General features: G+C 51.8%; 1 protein-coding gene across 1 annotated transcript in view; it reads right to left on the bottom strand.

The window, feature by feature from the left end:
• Nucleotides 1-19,464, bottom strand: part of daam2 (dishevelled associated activator of morphogenesis 2) — a 218,974-nt gene extending 199,510 nt beyond the window's left edge. The window contains 1 exon segment of the mRNA XM_039749545.1: nt 19,126-19,464. The gene's annotated coding sequence lies outside the window, so the exon portion shown is untranslated.
• Between the last annotated feature and the right edge of the window lie 240 nt (nt 19,465-19,704).

Below are 19,704 nucleotides of genomic sequence, written 5' to 3' on the forward strand. Positions count from 1 at the left end.
CAGGCCCCCTGGACTTGCACCAGACAGAAGGCCCCAAACCCAACAGGCAGCCGCCCGGCCTGCACAAGCCCAAAAATTGAGGCTTAGGATTTTAAAGTTAAAAAAAAAAAATTCATAAAAGAGAAAGAAGAAAAAAAAATTGTAATCCTTCAGATCCACAAAACAAAGCCAAGTTTTTCAAGATTTACAAAGAGGGCACCAAAGGAAATCAAAGAGCCAAAAGCAAGCAAACCCAAACAGTCAGGGACCTTCAAACAAGAGCAGGGGGCCGAAAATCTCAGAGACCCAAACTGCAACTGTTCTGCAAACAGCAGCCCAAACAAGAAAAGTAGATCTGCTGTGAGGACGACGGGCGTCTTCGCTTCTACTGCAGGCTGCCCGATCAGGTGGCCTCGCCTTCTGGGGGTCCCACATACAGGGGACAGGGCAGATGACGGAGCATAATACAAATGTGACAAAACAAACCTAATAACAAATGTTCACCTGGACATCTCGACTAAGACCAAGGTCAAGGCCCACAGGTCCACAAGTTGGACCACCCATAGATTATAATTTGAATTACTAAATATTACTAATTGTCATGCGTGTGTTTCAGAGGGTCACCTTCCAGACTCATCCGAGGTAAGCACTACCACTCCGGGACACCAGGGGGCGCTGCCACTGATGGTATTGTCTCTTTGTCCACCCACAGCTCCAAGAAGACCTCCAGTGAGGGCAGCTGACCCCATGCCTTCCAGTCCAGGGACGACAAAGCTGAGACGAGGAGACCACCGGACTGAGCTCCGACTTGAACCCATGACTCCCCTCATTCCTACATTAAGGGGGCACGTCAGCAGATTTGTGCATTTGCTCCAGGTCTGTGCACCTTTTTATCTGCCACTAAAGGGGGTGACCCAGTTGGCACCCCAACATTTCTTGACACAACATCCTAAGGTCTCGGCCGGTGACCCAGAGGTGGTCACCGACCCCTTGTGGGTTTATATAGTGCCTTTCTACGGTGCACTGGACCCCAATGTGCTTTACAGAGGCCATGAGCCTCGTTATTTTTATTGTAAAGCCCCGTCTCTCCCTCTCTATCCACATCCCAGGGTCCTGCATTTCCAGTTAACTGGTGACCCCTTAAGTCTTTGACAGTGGCGGGCATTTCCTGCAGTAGCCTGGCACCTCATCCAGAGTGTTGGTTCCTACTTTGTGCCTGGTGATACTGGGACGGGCTCCACCCCTCTAACCTTAAAGTGGATGGGCCTGGCTTGACAGTGATGGGATGGACTTATAGAAAGTGTGTGTTTGTGTGTGTGCTCAGGGTCACACGGTAAGCCGGCAGTGTAAAACATTCATATAGCGCCTTTCACCATCAGCGACGTTCTAAAGGTCCAGCAGCTTTGAATGCTGGCTGACTGACTCGGAGATGGGCACTGAAACTGCGCACTTGTGGCTTTATATAGTGCCTTTCCGTAGTGTGCGTCCTCGCTCAGGGTCACACAGCGAGCAGATCCATTTATTAATAAAGCGCCTTCCACTGCCAACAGCATTCAATAGCAAAGGCAGCCAACCAGGGCCTGGCAGGGCGCACCCCCACAGAGGCCAGTGGCTTCATATAGTGCCTTTCACAGTCCTAAGATTCAGGACCACCGTCTGCACCTTGCCCTCTCCACATCAGATTTTGACTTCTCGACCTTTCAGGTATTGCGATTCTCATGTTAGTGATTGTCTGGACTAACTGGGGTGTGCATGAGGGTCCCGTCCAGAGCTCCAGCCACTCCGACCCTGAGCTGGATTAATAACAGACGGATGGATTTGTATGAGGTGAGCTCTGACAGGTCAACTGACTCCCTCCGAGTCACACAGGGAAGGAACAGTGGATGAGATTTGAACCCGGGGGTCCCGTGCCGAACCCCAAACATCACTCCTTATATGGGAATATTCGCTCAGTGCACATAAATAAAGAGGCCAGTGATGAACGTCGTGGCTCCCTTGGCTGAGTGGGAGTTCTTCTCGGTTGTGTGTAAATATTTTAAAAACAGATCCATGCTCGTGGAGGAGCCCGCATGAAAAGGCCATTCACTGTCAGCCAGCCTGACCTTGTCATGGAGAAGGAATGCAAAGTAAAAGTTTCCTATCAATCGTCTGTGAGGGGATGTGGCGGCACTTAATCTGCAGCTCACTTTAGTAACCGACTCACCGTGCCATAAACCAACCATCCATCCACCCACCTACCCGCAGTCTGGTGCCACATGTCCAGTACAAGATCAAAGGGGACAACAGGCGATGCCAGCAGCAACGGACCAAAGGATCATACAAACTCACCCAGGTCTGGTGGGGCTCGGGGTCAAAATCACACAAGAGCTCCAGGAGAGCTGAACACAGAAGACACTCGGGGGGGCTCCATCTCACACTGTGCAGAACCATCCATCAGTCTGGCTGTCCAATTTTCCTGGGAGCCAAAGTCTATGCCAGCTGCCACAGGCAACCGTAAGTGGGGCCACAGGGCACATGCCCACAGTTACCCAAACATCTCATTATTATTCAGACGGAGGCGACATCAAGGGCTTCGAAAGAGAAGAGAAAGAGCTGACCAGTAACATGACCTAATATGAAAGGCACTATATGTTAAAGTAAAAGAAAGAACTTAATGTAAAAAGGCACTATATAATAAAACGAAGTAAGGCGTGATCCATAATAGTGCCCGATATGAACGGCATTACAGCCGTCAGCGCCATCTACTGTACAACAAGCGAACCACACCGCGCCCGTACACACCGACCGACCCCTTAGGCAGACACTAACTGAACGGGAAGGTGGGCTGCTCACTTGGTAAAGTGCCCTGCCAGGGCAGCAAGTCGGTGCCCGTCTCTTTCCGTGCCACTGCAGGCTGGTGGGCTGCCCCCGTCCCGTCAGCGCTTTCCGTTCTCGTCTTGACGATTCTCGCTTGAAGAACGTGCCAAGACGCTGCAAAGAGACTCGCACAAGTTAACGCAAGTGGCTGCTCCGTTACCCCGTCAGCGGAGCCCGATGACACCAACGCCAACAGGACACCCCCCCACCCCACCCCCACCCCCACCCCGCTGTCAACGAGTCCACGACGACGCCACACTGGCAAGTCAAACGCGTGCCCTGTGCGTCTGAAGCTCCGGCGAGGCTCACCCAGTTGCCAGTCTGCCACCTTCTTCTCCGGCAGCCCCATCATCAGTCCTCGGCTCGGCGCTGCGCTACCCACCTGTACGAGAGCCGTGCTACGAGTCAGTCCCGCCGGTCGGTCCACCCCACCGAGTGTGCCCTGGTCACTAATCCCGAGCCAGGCAGACTTGCTTTTGCTCGCCCCGCGCGCCGACTCTTCTGTCTGCTTCAAGCAGCTGCGCTCGCAGGCTGCGGAGGACTTCGCGCGAGTAAACGCGTGCGCGCGCCCGATTGAAGACGTGTGTGCGCGGGAATAGGCTCGGGACCGCCGAGTGCGCGCGCCTGTTCGGGAACGAAGGGCATGAGGCAGCGCGGGTTGAGCTTTACAAACAGCGGCGTCCTCGGAATTTTGGGGTTAAGCGGACCGGGTGAGAGGGGCGGCGACGAGAAGAAACATCTGACAAGCTGCTGCTGTCCATTCCGAGCGAGGTCCGCTATAATCTTAATTATCGGACTTGAGCACGAGCCGCACGACATCGTACACGTCGAGGAGGCACATTTAGTGTAGCTGGACGACCTCAGTTACATTTGGACTTTGTGAGCTCCAGCCGCAGTCCTCTGGAGCAGACCGGATGAGCCCGCCAGTTGTCTCCATCCACAGTGGCAGAGTAGCGGTTAGAGCCGCATCTTCATGGATTTAAAAAATTGCCTACCTGGAGTTTGCATTTGTTCCTCCCAAACCCCAAAACGCGTGCAGGTGAGACTCCAAACTGGCACTAGTGTGGGTGTGCCCTGTGAGGAACTGGCACCCAGTATGCCACCTTGAACCCAGTACCTCCCAGACAGGCTCCAGTCCACCAGCAATCCTGAAATGGAGTAGGCAGGTTTGAGAAGAGTAGGAGGTGTTATGACACGGTATTGACTGGAGGTTACAATAGACACAAAAGGCGCTATATGACAGAGGGACACAAACGAAAGGCACTATACAAGAGCATCTCAATACATTCTAATGAGAATGTCCAGCCCACAGCAAAACACCTCGTCCTGCTCCCTGAGGTCTCTATAATTCGCATGTCGATGGGTGTACAAAGTGCGACATGACTGGTGAACGGATACGAAAGGCACTATATAAGAGACAGGTGAACAGACACGTATGATAAGTGCTGTATGACCGAGAGAAATTAAATGTGTTATATATTCAACAGAGATAGATATGAAAGGCACTATATAACAAATAGAGAGATATGAAAGGCACTATATAATAGATAGATGGGTAAACATGAAAGGCACTATATAATATATATGTAAAGAGTTATATTACTGATAAGTGTGCAGACGTAAAAGGTATCATTTAATAGATATGAAAGGCGCTATATAGATAGATAGAGTACTATAAAAGAGAAATAAAGTTGTATAATACATACATACATAAGAAAGGCACTATATAATAAATAGAGACAGCGACAGACAGAAGGCCAAACCATCACAGGGCCCACTCACACAAGCCCACCCAATGGCCAGTTTGGCTTCAATTTCCCTTCAGAGGTGTCAGGCTGAGTCACTCGCCCACTGGCACACAGTGAGTCGGAGGTGGTGACTGACCTGCCAACCTTGCAGCCCGAGCCTTTAAGGTGGAGGGTCTGGCCCGCTGAGCCCCACCTATCTGTGATGCCACTACTGTTTATTTCTGGGTATTGCCATTGACATGAATTTACAGACATGATGCCAGTTGAAGTGCCAGCGCAGTAGATAAAGCCTAACCCTAACCCTTTGGTCGCCCCTCTCCCGGCAGCCCCCACACTCAATGTGAATCCCCTCAGCGGTGCACAGGTCAAACTAAAGTGGCTCACACTGATGCCCCCTTGTAGTGCCCACCCATCCCTGGAGGGGAGCGAGTGCAGAATGAAGCAAGAGGCCAGTCACTGTTTCATTCGGTCCGTTCATATAGCGCCTTACAGGTCACCAAATGAAGAGCACAGGCGGCACACGCATCAGAAGGTCAGCTGCTGTCCATCGCGTTGAAGAAAATGAAGACGCGGTAGCCGAGCGCACGTGAACGCCATATCTGACATGACAGGGATCCATTCTGCAATTCCGAGTGCTTTTCCCAGATTTCGGAATGCCACTCACGCATTCTTCGGCAGGCTTTCCCAGCAGGCCCCTCGCTGAGGTTACGAGGCTAACATTTCACAGTTCTATTCTTGTCCTCTCGTTATGGTGGCGGAGGATAAAACTCGATGGGTGTCTGCGTGCCAAGGCAGGCGCTTTATAAACCCACGTCCCTTGCTGCTAAGCTCACCTTCTATTAAAGACATTCTAATGGTTGTGTGCCAGTCTCTGGCTGTGTCCTACAATGGACTGGCACAGCACTAAGCTGGTGGGACCCTTTTTCTAGCCACTCAGTTTGTATTGCCATGCCAATCCAAGATGTCAAGGCGCTATATTATCAGCCTGCAGTGCCTGATGTTGCCAACCAACAGTGGACTCTGCCAGCAGTAAAAAAAAAATTTAAAAAATGGGCAAAAGCAGTCTGCCTGCTGGCACCCTCTCCTGCCTTGTGCCCAGCACTGAGAAGTTGGCATCCTGGTAAAAATGAGCTAAAGAGATAAGTGGGACACGGAGTCAGTGGGGGACCCCAGTCTATACAGAGAAGAGGGATGAGGGGGGTGGGGCCCAAAAATATGCACCCCACTTAGGACCCCAAAAACACACCAATGGGCCTCTAAAATAGTTGGAGGCAGCGAGTTACTGGAGGGAGGAATCGACAACTGGCAGCATTCCCACATGGAATGGGGGGGCCCCTTGACCCCCAGCCGGGGGCTTCTCTACATGGCATGCCCATGGCTTCTGCCCGCAGTCTGAACATGTGGAGCTGGACAGCATGCTGGCTCTAAATCAGCCTGATGACTGCCAGTGTAAGAGTGGCCTGAGGTGGGCCGATGCCCACCGTGCTGTGCCCATTGCAGCCTAGATAGACTTTGGATCACTAAGACGTCCATCCATCCTTTTATCCGTTTTTTGAATGCGCTTCTCCCACCATTGTGATCAGGTGGGACACCAGGCCATCGCTGGGCACATGTCCACCATAATGTGCCCCAGGTCAAGATAGAGTCACCTGTTAAGGGGTGGGATTTCAGTGGCATCTTTGGAATGTGGGAGGAGTCACTCAGAATAAATGGACATGGGCACAGGCAGGGCAGGACCTGACAGGGGTTCAAACCCACCTCATGGCATTGCCATGTCCCACCATTGGAAGAGAAAGGATGGATGTCTGAAAGACACCAGCTGCAGATGCCACTGTGGGCACAGACAAATACTAAACAAGTACGGACCCCCTGGTCATCATCCACCTGAGCTCACCAGGATAAACTGAACACAGCTGTGTCCCCAATGCCTTCACCATGTCACCTTCTGCTCTGGTCCTCTGGCTTGTGATGACAAAGGTTAGATGTTCGCATTTAGGTTTCAGAAGGGGGCTACGTAGGTGACAGGAGGACCTGGCTTGGCACTGGCATTTGTCTGTGACCATTTTACATCTCAGCAGACTTTCACTCAGAGAGTGAGCGATGACACTGATGGGACTCTGACGTCACGATGGCCAGCGACTCAGCACTGGACTTGTTACCCCCTCACTGGGCTCTCAGATGTCCCTCGTGCCAATCTAAACACACGTCACCTCCTGGGTGACCGCTCCAGTACTCTGAGAAATCCCAATGTTTACACCTCGGTCACAGATCGCCAGGCGCGTCCTTCATTTGGCCCAGCTGGGTTCAAGTGGACTGCAACAAAGCAAACGGCAAACAACAAACAGGGGTCCACACTCGCAACAATGTGGAGGTCCCTTTGGATAGGCAGACAAACACATAAGGGGCCACATAACAGCTGGACGGATCGGGATGAGGGGCTCCGTTTAAAAAATGGATAGACACACAGATATGGAAGGCACGATATAAGAGACAGACAGATAAATATAATGGAGACACAGGGGGGCATAAAAATATGAAAGATGTCAAGTAAGATGGAGAGGGAGAGAGAGAGATGGACATGAAAGGCGCTATACGAGAGACAGAGAGGCAAAGGAGACGGATATGAGAGGTGCTATATAACCAAACGACTGTATGTAAAAGAAACGGGTGGAAAAATATGAAAGGTGCTTTATAACAGACAGGCATACAGACAGGAAAAGGCACTATATAATGGACAGACAGACAGACAGAGAGAGACTGCAAAAAAGGGACTGAAATATGAAAGATGCCATACAACAGGCAGATAGATAGAGTGAAAGGCACTATATAATAGATAGGCAGGGCAGTAATGGGGGTCTCGGTGTCATCCCACTGAGCTGTTCCACTTTACGGTCTCCAGCGGGACCTGGCGAGGGCCACGTCGGTCTGTCCAGCTCTTCCACTTGCACCGGGTGGCGCTCATGGAGTTCAGTGCGAAGCCGTATCTCAGAGGGTCTCCATGTATTGTGCTCTCCGTGTAGCCCCCCGAGCGTACTGGACATTCCAATTAGAGGGGGCGTGGCCTGGGACACCCCCCAAGCACGTGTGCCATTGGGTTACTGAAGTGTGGCGGTGGAGAGGTGGGCAGGCCACACACACGTCCTTCTCATGAAGGGGATTCTGAAGCTGTCGGTCCGTCGGGTGACCTGCCAGTTTGGGTGATCTTTGGGGCACACGTCACCAGCCTGAACTACAGGTGACGTTTAATGAAGTGTTTTAGTGGCCTAGACATATGCACTCACATAAACCCAGACCCTTCCTTCTGCTGCTCTGTCAGTTTTTTTCCTAGCCTTCTTCAGAGCAGAGTGCCCCATGGCACTTGGCACTATGAAAGGCGCTATATCACAAATGACGCACTGACTTCCTTTCACCCTGAACATACACTTCATCGCCTTTCTTAAGAATGAACAAGAAAAGTCAGGAAATGAGAAACAGGCACAAGAGCACCAGCCAGCGCCACTGCCCGCACATGGCAAAGTGTACTGGGCACACCCTGTAAAACTTCATACAGTGCAGCTGCATATGCATGCCAACATGGTGCCCACCCATCTGCCAGCCACCTCAGTATGATTGTGTCACCGACATCATGAAGGGCTTTATTGTGGTGCCCACTGGCCCCTGAGTCGGCACGAGGAGGCCTGCAGTCTGCGTTCAAGGCGGGCACCCCAGGGAGGCTCCGCTGCCAGCTGTGCTGGCTTTGAAGTGCTTTCAACAGTAATCAGCATCATCACTTTTCAAAGCATCGGCCGAAATAAACAAGAAAAATTCCCCTTTAGAAATCACACATGGCTCAAACGTGGCACACAGTGGCATCTCATTAAAAGCAGGAGTGGAAAATTAAAAGCTGGAACTGAGCTAAATGGTACCATCCTGAACTGAAGAGGGCGGTGGGGAAGGGGGGCCTCGCCCAGTGCCGGGCAGTACGAATCTAATATGTAACACATGGCACTGGGCAGATGTGCCACTCATCCTTACTACCTCCTTGAACTGGCAGGGCTTCCTGTGCCCTCTGCAGACAAATGACTGGCACGTGCCCATGGTGGACACATAGAGCCTGCCAGCTGGACTGAGCCGTGAGGTGCGGTCACTTTTGTCTTCCATTGGTCAGGACATCAAACATCAGTGGCCAGTGTGGCACTTCAGGAGTGGGGAAAGCCACCAGTGATAGAGGTGACCACTTCCTTAAAACTGCCTCAAGAAAGGGAGAAACCGGAAAGAACTGGAAATTCCAAAAACCCATAAGGTCATGGAAGGCAGTGTGGCCCCCTAGTGGCCAGGGTCCCACATTTTAAACCAATCAGAAGATTCAGCTGACCATCGCCACACTGTGATGGTGTGCTCTGTGAAAGGCGCTATATAAACTTGGAGGGGACATGGCTCTCGGTCAGAGAGAGAGGAGGTGGCAGTCATGTTCTATCACACGTCAATGGTCTCTCCAGCTCGGCCCTATGAGGGGACAGATGTGCCAAAAACCCCCTGCCAGGCCACGTCAGGCCCATTCCATCAGCTGAGCTCTAGAGGACAGCAAGCTGCTGCAGGGGTCCCATTTGGCACAAGTGATGGTGACATCTGCCATGACAACAAATCCAAGAAACACATCACTGGCGCACACCAGGAGGAACAACTGACCGATGGCACATCACTAATACAATAAAGGGGCATGGTGGGTCAAAGCCGGTCCTAGCAGCACCCGGCACAAGGCAGGAACCCACCAGAGATGGGCTGGCAGCCCGGTGGCAGTCAGGCTCACAATCATCAGCAAGCAGCTTCTGAGAATACAGGCCAGCAAATCAGCAAACCTAATCGTCACGGTAACCAGGACCCCCAGCTCACTCACCTGGCCTGTGGCTTCACCCTGGGGGACAAAAAATTTAAGTGACAGTGCCAGGAGAAGTCCCTGTCATAAGGACGAGACCGCCAGATCTGCTGTCCATTCAGACCCTGCTGCCAGTCCTCTGCCCCTCTCCTAGGGGATGTCACCTGAAAGGACCAAAAAAGCCAAAGTGGAGACGCCATGGCAGTCAGGGTGGACAGTGGACTGGGAACTAAACTGGGACTGGAGCTGGTAGGCTATTGTGAAAGACAGAAAATGGGGGGACTGGGAGGAGAGAGCTTCGTAAGGTCAGACACTGTGCCATGAGATGGACGTGGCACCTTGTCTGAGGTGCCCATCCCACAGAGGGGCCCATTTGATGGGTAGAGGACTGGCAGCAGGGTCTGAACGGAGATTGGACCAGGGGGTTTCTGCTTGCACAGACATTTGGCTTCTTTGCCCACGGAGCTCAAGTGGCTCAAGTGGTGCTGGTCACTGAAGGGGCTATAAAGCTGTGCCCTTTGAACATTTGAAAGCGATGCCCTCTAGTGGATCATCCTTCCATCTGCTTGCTCTTGAGCCTCTCATGGTCCAAAATGCCAGGTGCCCATGCAGAGTGCCACCATGTCCCCACTGTGCTCTTCTTTGAGGGTCTGCTGCCGTTTGACTCTCAAGACATTTCTAAGGCTGAAATGACAAATCCGCCACCCAACCATCTCTGGCCTCAGAAGTTTGTGCCTCTGCCAAGAAAGGCATTGCCCACCTAAGCCACTAAATGGTAGCGACAGAGCGACGCTGCTTGCAGGGATGAGAGCCGACTGTATTTTGAGGGGCTCCCAGATGAATGCTAAGCTACTCATATACATGGTGGGCACCTTCTGCGGCTACAAGGAGGGAGAGGAGTGTGAAAGGCCGCCACAGGGACATCCTGCCAGTCCAGGAAACAGTGATGGTGTCCTCTGTGAAAGGCGCTATATAAGGGCAAAAACAAGAGAAGACGCATTTCTCCATTACAGAGATGTCTCTGCTCCTTCACCACTCGATGAACGGACATCTCCCACCTGCAGGAAGCCAGGCCCACCAGCTCGGCTTTATGACGCGACGAATGCGACAGTGGAGGGACGTCTCAGGCCTGTCCCCTCGGCTCAGCTCTAGTGCGTCAATAAAGGAGGTCCTCCCAAGTAGGTGTTGGCACATGGGCACCAGGCTTACTGATGCCCTCTCAGTACAGACATAGAGCTTCACATGCTCACCATTGAGAGCCTTCCTGATCATGCCAGACATGCCACCCTCGATGTCCTTCATACCGTTGATTATTATTAAGCATGGCAGGAGCGCCAAGCAGCATGGTGGCAGGACGGTTCCAGGGATCTGGGTTCAGTTATCAGTTTCACCGTCGGTTGTGTCCCCGGGTCCTTGTCAGGTTTTTGTCTACGTCATAAACGTGCCTGTCACATTGTGTGGTGCCCTCAAATTGGCCCAATGTGTGTGTGTGTGTGGCATTAGGTAGCTCCGTAAGGCCCCCATTATGTCTCTTTAGACCCCTGACTTCCAGCAATCCCAGACTGAGGGGACGTGCCAACTTTATGGCCGAGGACTGGCGTTCACCGCACACCGCACTGCCAGCAGACACCGGGGGTCAAAGCAACTGGTCACAATCCGATTTTAGGAAACTAATGACAAAAGGTGTGAACGTGCTAGCAGTTAGGGAGGGGGAAAAAAGGGGAGGGGTTGAGCATCACAACGCAGTGCTGTTTGGTTAATGAATGAATGGGGGTGGAGCCCACTACCAATTAAGGAAGAAAACGGGTTTGTCCTGATCCAGCAAAATTAATGACAAAAAAAGTTTGACCAAGTCAGCTCAGTGTCGTGTTGGAGGGGCGGAGTCTGTTACCAAGTAACCAAATTTTTATTTAAATTTATTTTATTTTAAATTTAAAGATAAGGAGGTGGTGCTCATTTACCATTTAAAGGAAAGGGGCGGGTTCCAAAGGAATTCTCCATTTAATTTTGCCTTTTTTGAAAGACAAGGGTGGAGCCTGAGGAAGAGGCGTGTCTTGGTGCGCTTTTTCTGAATTTAGAGATATGTAAATGTTGCTTATTAATCATTTAAAACATGCGGATTTGTCACCCAGGAATTTTCATTTAACTTTGCCTTTTTTTCTTTTAAATGACCGGGGGAGGAGCGTGTTGCCAGTTTACGATGGAAAATGAGGCGTGTTTTGATAAATAATAATAAATTAATAAATTAATTAAATTTTAATAAATTAAAATATAAAGAGGTGATGTCCATTTAGAGTAATGTAAAGGAAAGGGGCGTGTCTCAATAGCATTTTCATTAACTCTGCTTACTTTAAATGAGAAAGGGTGGAGCCTGATGAAGAGGTGTGTCTTGATGCCCTGATTTTAAATTAAGAGATAAGGAGGCGGTGCTTATTAAATATTTAAAGGAAAGGGGGTTTATGTCATTATGGTATTTTCATTTAAGTTTGACTTCTTTGAAAGATAGGGGGTGGAGCCTGTTGCCAGTTTAAGGTGGATAAGGAGGTGTGGCCTGATGCTCCTATCGTAAAACAAACTATGCCAACCTTGAAAAATCAGGAATTGTGCTCATTACAAATTGAAAGATAAGGAGCTGCTGCTCATTATCAAAGGACACACGAATTGATGCCACCTTGATTTCATTTTGGGTGGAGCCTTGTAAATATGATGCCCTTATTTTAAATTAAAAAACAAAGAGATGTTAATTAGTAGCCATTTAAAGGAAAGGAGGCGTGTCTCAAGGGCCTGTTCATATTAAAGTTTGCCTTCTTTGAATAATAGAGGGTGGAGTCTGTTGTCAGTTTACAATAGAAAACGAGGCGTGGTTTGGTTTTCTCATATTTAAATGAACTGTGCCTAACACTCGTTATCAGGGGGCGTGTCTCCGTCCTCACTTTCATACAGTTCTGCCTTCTGTGAATGACTGTGGTGTCGGGGGGCGTGTCTAGAAGCTCTTATTTTACATAAACAGATGAGGAGGTGGGACTTGTTGTTCATTTAGAGACAAGGGGGTGCGTCTCCTTGGCCTGCTTTGAATGGCAGCGAGGTGGCGCCTTTTGTGACATCTGAATGACAAACATTAGCCTGATAAGGTGTGCCGCACATGGTAGCCGTGCCCGCCCTGCCACAGGTGGTGACCGGCCAGCCCCGAATGGTGCAGCCTTGTTTTCCTCGTCAGGCTGTCGACATCGGGAGGCTTCAGGCCGGAAGCTTTGTTTGGTCAACAGCCCGCCACAGACAGACACACCAAGCGGATTCCTGCGAGTTGGGTGCTCCCGGGGGCTGTCAGCAGGGAACAACATTGTTTTTCGGCTCTTTATTACTTCCAGCCGACCGTAAATAACAAGCCTCTGAAGTGAAAGACGTAAAACCTCAGACTTGTATGAATTATAGCAAAAAGAAAAAGAAGTCAGCCGGCAGTAGCTCCGAGTTTTTGAAGTGCAGCCACAACGCTCCGCTCCGCTCCTCGCTTTCCAAGTTCTGTGATGAAGAACTGCGACTCCCCCCCCCCCTTAATAAATGCAGTCTGCCTGTTAAATTACTTAATAATCAAATCCGGAGATTTCCGTCTTCACTCGTTGCGTTTTATTTCCTGAAGCCAAATGACTTCCATTCAGCGCCTTTACTGGGGAGCAGATGTGAAGGAGCGGCCAAGAAAAAGAAGAAGGGGGCGCCACTGAGCTGTGACCCTCCTCGTAAAAGGGAGAGGATTACAACAATGGAGAGAAAGAAACAAATAAATTAATAAATGACAACGTCGGGCACAAACTACACGGCCAGCCCACCCAACTAAGACTCTTCACATTCCCTTTGGAAAGGAGGCGCCCCGGATGGGACACTGATAAAGAGGCCTGGCGTCACTGTGCCCACCCTTCTGCTGGCCCCCTATCAGCCAGCCACTCGCCCACATGCTGGCCATTTGAACTTGAAGTATCACAAAAGAGGAAAGCAGAGAAGGCGATGAAATACAAAAATAACAAAAAAAAGGAAAATCTGACTGGCGCTGAAGGACACCCCTTGGAAGTGAGGGCACCGCTAGACCCCCGGAGGCTGGCACCTTGCTGTGTGAAGACGAGCACATCCACTCATCCATGAAGAAGAATGACAGGCTCAAGTGGGCGAGACGGGCAAGCCTGAGACAGGCGACCCCTCAACATCGTTAAATGGGAGCGGGCACATCGGGGAGTCTTGACGTAAAGACAACACTGCGGCCAAAGAATCCAAGACAGACGACAGGTGCGCCAACCAAGAAACACCAAGCAGCGCGCGCTCCCCGAGGGCAGAATACAGGAACGAAGGACAGAAACCGGGAGGTCAAACGACGGACATGAATGGAATCCAAAAATCCAGTCCTGATCCCAAAACACTAAACAATCGGGCATCACGTCCTCAACCACTGGGCCCTCCGAACGTGCAGGCCACGGAGCCAACGAGGGAGAACCCACCAGGCTTCTGGCCCCGCTTGTTCAGCTGGCGTGCCAAGTCACAAACCAGGACAGTCGAGGCAGCCGGCCGCCATCTTATAGTGTGTCACCGGCCATCAACAACACGGCCACCACCGAAGAAATGCCAAAGTGGAGATGCGGAGACGTCACAAATCGTGTCACTGGCGGCCACCAGCCAAGGCGGGACTTCTGACAATATGGCGGAGACCACCAAAGAAATCAAAAACAGAACGACGTCCACTGACGGACAAAACCAAACCGCAGCAAAACGACGACAGCGGCGGACATTCGGATTTCTTTATTCTTCAGGACTTTCCTTTAGTTGGATATGAAGCTCACACGGGAAACATCAGCCCGAGAGAGACGAGCCAAGTGGGCGTCTAACTGACCAGGTCCAGCAGGGGGCGCCCGTGGGCTCACCCTGAGTTGGCAGAACGGGGAGGGGCTGGATCTTTGGTAGGTGGCGGTGATGCGCCATCACAAACCCTTTTCATTGGGCGCGCCTGCTCCGAGGGTTACACGCTTCATCGTTTCACATCCTTCCCCAACCCTCAATACCTACGAGGTCAGTCATGTGACAGCCACAACGTCACTCCTGAAACGCCATCGAATGCCCGGGTACACACTGTGGTGAAGGCGAGGGTGGTGGGAGGCTTATCGGACATTTCATGACTGGCACTGTGGGCACTCCATGACATACTTAGCTTCCAGCTTTCTGATAAACGTAAATCTTACCCTGCCACGCTGGTCAGAATGCAGAGAAGTGACACAGCACCCCGTGAATTATCACAGCCCACCCTTCTTCCTACCAGTAGATGGGCACACAGAGCCCACCACGAGTCTGAAAGAAATGAAAGCATTCTGGAATGGCAGCCCAGGAGGCGGGCACCGGGCACCGTGTCACATCTCTGCAGGCCGGAGCCGCACCCTGGAGCTCCAAGTAGGTGGAGTCGACTCCGAGGGGCGCCAGCAGAGTTGAGCTGCAGACCTCCAGAGCTCTGCCCGGGTACGGATCTCTGACTCACGGGGCGTGTCGTGACTGACCCCCGTCACAGGTGTGGCAGGCTGCAGTTGGGCGCGTCCCTCGTCTTCCTCGCTCCTCACCCTCACAAGTCACATCAGCGTCACCCTCGTCCGCTCGTCTCTTGCTGTTTATTCTTCATTTTGACTTTTTTGTTGATGTACGCAGGCTGCCTTCCTTTCTTCTGTCCCACGTGTTCTGCCATGAACTGAGCCCCCCCCCCCCCGCCCCCGAGGGTCTCCCGTTACTCCTGTAGGTTCATTTTGTGACACACCCGAGAGTCGGTGGGAGTTGTGCGTTGGTTTCTGTTGATTTTTGTCCCCCTGCTCCTCGTTTGCTCGTCTTTGGTGTTACGGGGGGCTCCTTTTTTTTGTTTTTTGTGCTCCTATGGCATTTCATTTTTGTTACTGGCAGATCTTTTTTATTTCTTAATAAAGTCTCAGTGTTTGACGGTTGTACCCCCTCTAGTGGGCATTTTTGGAATTTGCACTTCACGACACTTCAACTAAATACATGCCACGGGCAGTCATTCGCCATTAAATACTGCGGGGCTCTCCAAACTCTCGACACAAGCTTGTCAGTGAATTAGGGGTTGGCATCGTGTGAACGTCTTGCTCCGGTAATCGTTTCCCACACCACAGCCACAACTCTCGTGCTCTGACACCCCTTCCTCTCTGCTCCCTCATCTTCGTCTTCCTCCTCCCGTACTGAGGCAGGCGGCTCCTTTTGTGTGCACTTCTGGTGCCCTAAAACTGTGGCCAATGAACTACAGTTCCCAGCATGCCCTGTGGTAAGCCATAGTGGGGCCATAACCCCGGGAGGCTGCCATCTAGTTGGGGGGGTTAGGGGGTCGGGATTGGCAGTGCCCTTCACAAACGGTCCTCCCCCGTCCTTCTGGGGTGCCAGTCCCCGTGTGGCGTCCTTCACAACACTTAAATGACGTGACCAGGCAGGAGGAGACCTCGAGAAGCCAGACGGGGGTGCGGCGGGCACAAATGCTGTTGTTGTCTTAGAGGTACGGATGTGTAAAGCTAACAAGGTGCCCACCATCATGGGCAGTGAGCAGGAAGAATGCAGAGTCCTGGCCCTCACTGTGCGACGCTCAAACGTACAGAAGTCAGCGTCTGCCCATCACCCAGCGTCCCCCAGGGTGTCCTGGACCCCCGCAGTCCGGCACTTAGCTCCATGGGCTTTCAGCTTGTTTCTCCTACTGGACAAGTCCCAGCTGCCCGTCTTAAACGTGGCACAGCCCTGTGGTGACGTGCAGAAGATGCCAGTTGATCCTCAGAGTTTGTAGGGTGAAAATGTGGTCAAGAGATGGGCATCTAAATATGCAAAGCCCATGAAAGTGAAAGGCAAGGTGGCGAGGAAAGTCAGAGGGCAACGTCGCTCACCGAAAAGCTAAAGAGCTCCGTCAGAACGGTGGGAAGGTGAAATCCTCAGAATACTCGGATTCATGGAGTGCCAGTGAGCCGAGGGGAGGCCATCAATGGAGGAGGAGCAGCACGGGGTAGAGCTGGGGGTCAACCGCAGACCCCGCAAGCTGTCAGTGCAGGAACTCAAGAGAGCATCGAAAGAACTGAAATGTGGCACACGGTGAACAGGAAATGAGAGACCGGGGGGCTGGAGAGGTGGGCACAGCTCAGCGGGACTTCACCGGATACTTTGTAAGCAAAGGGCATAGGATGTGATGGGGTACACCACGAAAGGCGCTATAAAAAACCAAGACTGAATGACAGCCGTTAGGTTTAAGAGGGGCGCCATACTGTGCCCCCGCCTGGACCCTCTACACGGTGTGAGCACTGAACTGACCTTCACATGGGGGTCTCCAGGTTGACTCCCACAGTCTGTAAATGACTCGGGTTGTCAAATCCCACGGTCTGCTTGCTGGCATCGGTTTGGACTCCACGTGACATCAAGCAGAAGACACGGGTTCAAGAAGTGGATGGACGGCTAGTAAGGCCCAAAATGGACTGCAGGAGACACGAGGAGCGAGAGAAGGGGCGACACAGCAGTAGAGGGCTTAGTCGTCACTGGACCCCCAAAGGCGAGGAAAGGAAAGCAGTCGGTGATGGGGTAGACTGTGAAAGGCGCCATATAAAACAAAGCACAAAACGCACTGCTGAGCCACCGTGCACCCCTCCAAGCCAAACGACAGATTTCAGGTGAACAAGACTGGCACCCCAAATGCATTCTAGCGAGTGGTCGGCCCACCCATCCAACTGAAAGACACCACAGGATTACACAACACGGAGCCAATTTGTGCAGGTGGTCTCCCCGTTACACCCTCACAGTCGCCATGGCGCTCTTCTTGGGCTCATCTGCTTTCTGCAGTCCATGTGGGCCGTAGACCCCTGGTCAAGTCTTAGGGAAAGGACCACCCAAACAAAGGAACCGGGCTCAAAAATAAAAAAATCAGTCAAGCCCCCACCGATGCCCCCTTAAAGCACATTTCAAGGTGCTTCATGGCTCAGGCTGACGACAACTGCTAACTGAAGACCACCAGGACATCGGCGCCGTTTTGACTGCTTTGCTGGCTCTTTCTGGAGTCCATTAATTCAGACCCTTCACGCGGTTCAAGTTCATATCTCTCATCAAGTGCATCCAATACAATGAGGGTCTTACATGAACCCCCCCAAAACAGCAACAAGACAGAGATGAATGTGCGCAGAATAATCAGCGTGTGTGTAGACTGAGGGAAAGCACGGAGAAAAAGGCGCTATATAACGGACAGATACATGGACAGATCTGAAAGGCACTATATAATAGATAGGCAGGTAGAAAAAGTGCTATAACAGACAAAGGCGCTATAGGATAGACTGAATGAAAGAAAGGACAGATAGATACATAGACAGGAAAGGCACTATATAATAGATACGTAGGTTTTGAAGGTGCTGCGTAATCGACAGACAGACATTCACTATATAATAATAGAGAGACAAAAGGTGCCGTAGAATATCTAGACCGATATGAAAGGCACTGTACAATAGAGACGACACTGCTACACAATAGATATAGAAATACTTGTGAAAGGCGCTATATAATAGATAGCTATGAAAGAAACCAGATACGTCTTTCACATCATCTATTATAGCGAGAGAGTGGCTATCGGAGGGTCTGTAGCGCCCCCTAGCCTGGCAACTGAATGCCCACAGCCTAAGCAGCTGCCCAAAAGCCAAACGGCCGCCCCTCTAAGGAGGTCGACCTCCAAACGCCAGTTAGAAGGCCGGCTGGTCGATGGGCTCTGACCTTCCAACAACGCGCCGGTTCTAAAAATACAAAACTCGAAGGGGTTTGCGCCGCGGCCTCATCCACAACTCGGAGTCACTTGGCTTCCGTCTAAATGAAGTGGCGGTGCGCTTTGTGTCACCGGCGGCGGTCGCACTTAGCATTCCAAGGCGCTGCTCATCTGAACCTGTGCCAGGCAAACGCGCACGCGTGCAGATGCCAGGCGATTGTCGGCTGCCAGTTCACACAACACAAGATGCTCAGAACTCAGTACAGTGCTAACGAGGATGGCGGCATGCGGAGGTGGCCGTCTGCGACACCGCCTTCCCGTTGCTTATCCCCCTTCAACACTGTAAATCACCAGTATAGTGGACCCCAGTGGAGCCGTGAAGGTGGGAACAACACGTAGTTTACCAGTCTATGGTGGCTCCACACAAATTCTGACTCATCACCAAGAAACCCCGCATATGGGAAGATGTCGCAGACGTCAAGTCGGTCTCACCCACCGCGAACTGCTGCGCCACCGCTCTACTCCACATACTAACAGGCGGGAGCAGAGACCTCCGTCACCAAGTGATTTTTTTCCTTTCTTAAATACAGAAGCAAATCCATTAAGTGACCAGGCACGCAGTCAAACCCTGACCCCCGCGAGCGGAGGGGGGCGCTCACGAGTGCTGTGTCCTCAGGCGGCTCGGGCAGTGGGCAGCGAAAGGCGAGCCGCTACTGGACTGCGCCCCGTCGGGCACGCGCACAAACTCCGGTTCCCCGAGTGGCAACATGCAAAGTGACAGAGAGGCACAAACAACAACGAGCAGCCAACAAGAGCGGACCCCTAACGTGCACTTAGGACAGACCCCAGTCTGGAGCTCACACGAGCCGTCCTGGTGGGCGCTGCAACTTTTATGTCACTCCCGAAAAGTTAAAAACAACAAAAGATAAAAAGGGTCCAAATACCTGGGGCTCCGAAGTCGCGCGGAGTGCTGCTCTCCAAGCTCCGGTCGGCTCGTCCAAAAACGGCGATGCCAGCCAGCCAGGCCAGCAGGACCAAACTGTATTCCAGTACGAGACCCCAGAAGAGCGGTAATCCTCCCGGCGTGCTCGCTCGCTCGCGTGAGTGCGGACTCGGCTCTGTCAAGCGCTCGACTGGCCGAACGGAGTGGCAGGAGCGCTGCGCCGGCCTTCTGCCCGCCCCCCGATGACACGCCTCCCTCCTTATGACAGCGGCGAGAGGGGGCTATTTATGGTTTGGGGGGCGGTGACAGCCAGTGGGGCATTGGAGAAGGAATGAGAAGGGGGGAAAAAGAAATCTGGAATGACGGAGACAGAAGAGAAGAACGGAGCGGAGGAGAAGGAAAGGAAAGAAAAGCAAAGGAGAAAAAGACAACGCGAAATCAAGAAATGGAAACGATAAGGAGAAGGAGACAGAAAAGAGAAAAAGCAAAAAAAAAAAGACAACGAACGTGAACGGGACACGCGAGTGGGAAAGAAGGAGCGAAAGACGAAGAAGAAGGAATGAGAACAAGAAAAGCGAGT

The sequence above is a fragment of the Polypterus senegalus genome, chromosome 3 (genome assembly GCF_016835505.1).
Source record: "Polypterus senegalus isolate Bchr_013 chromosome 3, ASM1683550v1, whole genome shotgun sequence".
Taxonomy (NCBI): domain Eukaryota; kingdom Metazoa; phylum Chordata; class Cladistia; order Polypteriformes; family Polypteridae; genus Polypterus; species Polypterus senegalus.